Source organism: Nyctereutes procyonoides, unplaced genomic scaffold, assembly GCF_905146905.1.
Source record: "Nyctereutes procyonoides isolate TBG_1078 unplaced genomic scaffold, NYPRO_anot_genome, whole genome shotgun sequence".
Taxonomy (NCBI): Eukaryota; Metazoa; Chordata; class Mammalia; order Carnivora; family Canidae; genus Nyctereutes; species Nyctereutes procyonoides.
In genome coordinates, this window is record NW_026575135.1 from 45,798,986 (window position 1) to 45,803,407 (window position 4,422).

A 4,422-nucleotide genomic window follows, 5' to 3' on the forward strand; every position below is an offset into this window, starting at 1 on the left:
CCCCCTTGTCCAGGAGGCTCCCGGTGCAGCTGCTCTGTCCCTGCTGCAGGCTCATGTGCAACCTGTCGCCACCGTCGCCGTCCAGAGCCCGAGTGTAGGAGAAGGGAAACCAGCCCCGCGTTTTGGTCTTCTCGCCCTCGCCGTAGTGCCAGCCGTCCCGGGCCTCGGGCACCAGCGGGGTGATGAGGTCTCCCTCCTTGAAGCTCAGCAGGGTGCTGCTGTCTCCGGCCGCGTGGGAGAAGTTGGCTTTCGCTCGCATGTGGCCGTTGCGCTGCAGGCCGGCCGCCAGGAGCTGGAGCGCCGCTCCAGGGACCTCGGAGACGTCCTCTTTCGATGGCGGAAGGCCACCGGCAGATTCAGAATCAGCTGGAAGAGATGCTCAAGTCGTTCCACGACGAGCTGCTCACGCAGCTAGAGCAGAAGGTGGAGCTGGACTCCAGGTACCCGAGTGCCGAGTTGAAGAAATACCAGCCGGAGCGAAGGAGCAAGGGTGACGCGCTGGACAAGTGCCAGGCCAAGCTGAAGAAACTCCGCAAGAAGAGCCAGGGGAGCAAGACCCCGCAGAAGTGCTGGGACAAGGAGCCGCAGCACATGGACGCGGTCAGCAACAAGCAGGGTGAGCCGAGAACTACGTGTCGGACGGCGACTGGACGGCGCTGACCGAGCAGAGGAGGAGGTTCTGCTTCCCGGTGGAGAAGCAGCGCGCGGTGGCCAAGAACCCCGCCGCCTACCACCCCAAGGGCAAGGGGCCGCTGGCACCGAAGCTGCGGCGGCGGCAGCAGCCCGCACACCCCCAGGTCCCAGCCCGCGCGGTGCAGCTGATGCAGCGGAGGGCCAGCAGCGGCGGCTCCGTGCTCCCCAGCGCCCTGTCGGCCTCCAAGTGCAGCCGGGTCATCTCAGACCCCATCCCCGGGGCCGAGCCCTTGCAGGTGCCCCCCGCGCTGGCCCCGTTTGTGGGGCGGCTGTCAGCCCAGGAGCGCACGCTGGTCCTGAACGGCATCTCGCGCCCAGATGGCGAGGACTACAGCCCCTGGGCCGAGCGCGACGCCGCCCAGCCCCAGGCCTCGTCTCCTCCAGCCACAGGGCAAGCTGAGCGACTCCGGCTCCGACACGCTCCCGTTGCGCAGCTACCGCCACCGAGAACAAGACCCTGCCGCGCTCCAGCTCCTTGGCGGAAAGTCTACTGACTGAAATGTTAATTCCATCCTAAAAGGACCTTTACAGCAACATCCAGATTAGTTTTTGACCAAACATCTGGGTATCATGGCCTAAGTTGACACATAAAATTAACCACCACGTGCTACAACATAGAGCCATGTAGCGGAGTGAGTAAAAGCACAGACTCTGGAGTCAGGCTTCCTGGGTTCTTTATTCTGGCTCCATTTAGACAATGTCTCACAGCCATTTTCTACTGTGTGACTTTGGGCAAATACTTAACCTCCCTGTATCTCCATTTCCTCATCTGTAAAACAGAAATAAGTAAGTGTATCTACCTTATGATCTTAAGATATTTATAAGGATTATATAAGTTAATGTATGCAAAGTGTTTTTGAATAGTGCCTAATGCTCTCTTAAACATGCAACAAATGTTAGCTATAATTCCTTTTATTAGTAGTATTTGATCAAGCTCCTCTCATCTAAAATGGTTTATTGTTCATGCCACTACAAGGATAGTAATTCACTTATTACACCATCCCACATTGCAACCCACTTCTTACCATCTAGCTTCCTCCTCATTCCTCTTCTCCATCCTAGGATGTCCCCAACATTGAACAAAATTCATAATCCCAGTGTTAGTCAAATGTCATTCCTGAACCATCTGCATCAGAGTGACCTGGATGTTTATTTAAAATGTGGATCCCTATGGGCACCTGAGTGGCTCACTAAGTTAAACACCTGCCTTTGGCTTAGGTCATGATCTCAGGTCCTGGGATTGAGTTCCTTGTCAGGCTCCCTGCTCAGCAGGGAGTCTGCTTCTCCCTATGTCCCTTCCCCACTCATTCTCTCTCTCTTATTCTCTCTCTCTCTCTCTCTCTGGCTCTCTTTTATTTATTAATGAGAGACACAGAGAGACAGGCAGAGACATAGGCAGAGGGAGAGCAAGGTCCCCGCAGGGAGCCCAATGTGGGACTCTATCCCAGGACCCTGGGATCACAACCTGAGCTAAAGACAGACACTCAACCACCAGTGAACCACCCAGGCATCCCTCTCTTGCTCTCTCTTAAATAAATAAATTAATTAATTAAAATAATACATGAAATAAAATGTGGATCCCTGCATGTCTCCTCTACTAAATCAAGTTGTACATACAATGCTCCTTTCTTTTATTTTTTAAAAGATTTTATTTATTTATTTGGGAGAGAGAGGGCACAGGCAGGGAGAGCAGCAAAGGGAGAAGCAGAAGCAGGCTCTTCATTGACTAGGATGCCCAGGACCCTGGGATCATGACCTGAGCCAAAAGCAGACAAATGCTTAACAACTAAGCCACCCAGGCACCCCAAGGAAACTTCTTTCTTAACAAGAACCCCCCAAAAAATCATTATTCCAAGTAAGATTGGAATATCCCTGTTCTGGTTGCCTGAGTAAAGCCACTGCAGCTTCACCCATATATATAAAATCAGAATAACAGTATTTCTGAGCAAGACCTGGGCCTCATCATACTTATAAAGCACTCCAGGTGATGCTTATGTACCAGTATTGAGATCAACTGATACCCTGACAAACTGTCCACTTAGGTCTATCTTAATAGATTTCAAGCCTTTCCAGATACACAGATCATCTATTCTTTTAGCACCAAAAGTTGGACAAGATTCATTTTCTTTAGATAGAAGTTGAATTTTAAATAGCATTTTCTCTCCCTTCCTGTTTCTTCTTTCACAGGTAATTTTTTTTTGGCGGGGGGAGGGGGGAGGAGAAGACTTCTCAAGATTTGCTTCCCTAGTGACATACAGTTTGACAACACTTCCCTCACCATTTTACCAATATGCTGCTCCTTTCACTATTAAGTGGCTAAAGTTGCATCTCTAATGATTCATGAGGTTTGCCCAGCATTAAGTGAGATCTGCTTTAGGCCAATCTGATCTCTGCAGCTGAGAGTGGAAAGCAGAGGCATCAATCACACACTTAATCCACACCTACCAACTGCAGAGGTTTGTTTCCAGTGGAAAATAAAGCTCTCCTTGAGGAACTGGAGATTGGCAGTCACTAAGGCCAAGTGTTGAAAAAGGAATTCAGTGTTTTGTATTGTTTTTTGATTTTGTTTTTTTTATAACTCCACTAGGCCAAACATGTGAACAACCTCTCAATCCTCACACACTTATGTTGAACCAAAGGAACTGGAACTACTTTTAAAATATGAACTACAGGTTTTGGGGTAGATTATTTTGTTGATGATTTTTTTTTTATTTTTAGTGCAAGTTATTTTATTTTCTTCTTTTCTTAAATATATGAGAGATTTTAGAACTGAAGTTTGAAGTAATTTTCCAGTGTAATAAACGGTTTTCCAAACAGCAAGATCCATTAGAGCTGTCACAAAGAAGTTAGCCTACAAACTGCATCCTGGGTTTCCTGGTCTCTGTCCTCCTTGAGTCCATTACACAAATCACAAGGCAGGACGTGAAGCCAGCAGAGGATTCACCAACCAGCACTGCTTTGAACTGATCAACAGTTTCCAGAAGGGAACTTGGAGACTGCATTAAAAAAGGCATTGAAGTCTAGAAAGGTCAACTGTCAGCCTGTCTAATTTCAGCCAGGCAACTAATTATAGACTCAGGGCCTACATCAAGAATCCCATTTTCTATGTATTATTTTTCCATTTTATTGTATGGATACTAATTGCTCCAAAATCTTTCTCCACATCTAACTGCTCTTCTGAGTGCCCGATTCAAACTTCCATTTGTCTACTAAAAATCTCTGTTCGGTTACACCCCAGGTCCCCTATTCCTAACATACCCCAAACCAGATGGGGTCTTCCTCATCTGCCACTTTTTCACCCTCCTGAGTTTTCCAGACTATTGAATAAGAGCATTGACTTATTCTCAAAATCTGCAATTTTCCATCTTATGAGTCTTCTTTCTCCTTCATCCTCCATTTCTAATGAATGCCTGTTATCAATTTGATCTCATAAAATATTTTGAAACCCCTCTGTTCCTCCTCTTCTGCCCTCCACCTATCCCTTGCCTTGTACACAGTCCCTGCATCTTACTAGGCCTCCTACCTTCAGCCAACTCCTTCTCTAAGACTCCCTCTAATTCAATGGCCAGACTCTCCCCAAACTGCTAAGAGTCTGCTCTTGAAATAGACCGAAATTGTGATTCTTTTTATTGTAATGAAACAGCTATAGCAGGATATCAAAGCATAGTAACGAGTAAACAAATGTATCCAAGCCTTTTCATTTCTTATTAAACGCAATGTCTGATGTAT

At 47.6% G+C, this 4,422-nt stretch overlaps 1 pseudogene; it reads left to right on the top strand.

Moving 5' to 3' along the window:
* The first annotated feature begins 310 nt into the window (after positions 1 to 310).
* On the top strand, positions 311 to 1,210 carry LOC129494605 (brain-specific angiogenesis inhibitor 1-associated protein 2-like; annotated as a pseudogene).
* Positions 1,211 to 4,422: the final 3,212 nt, after the last annotated feature.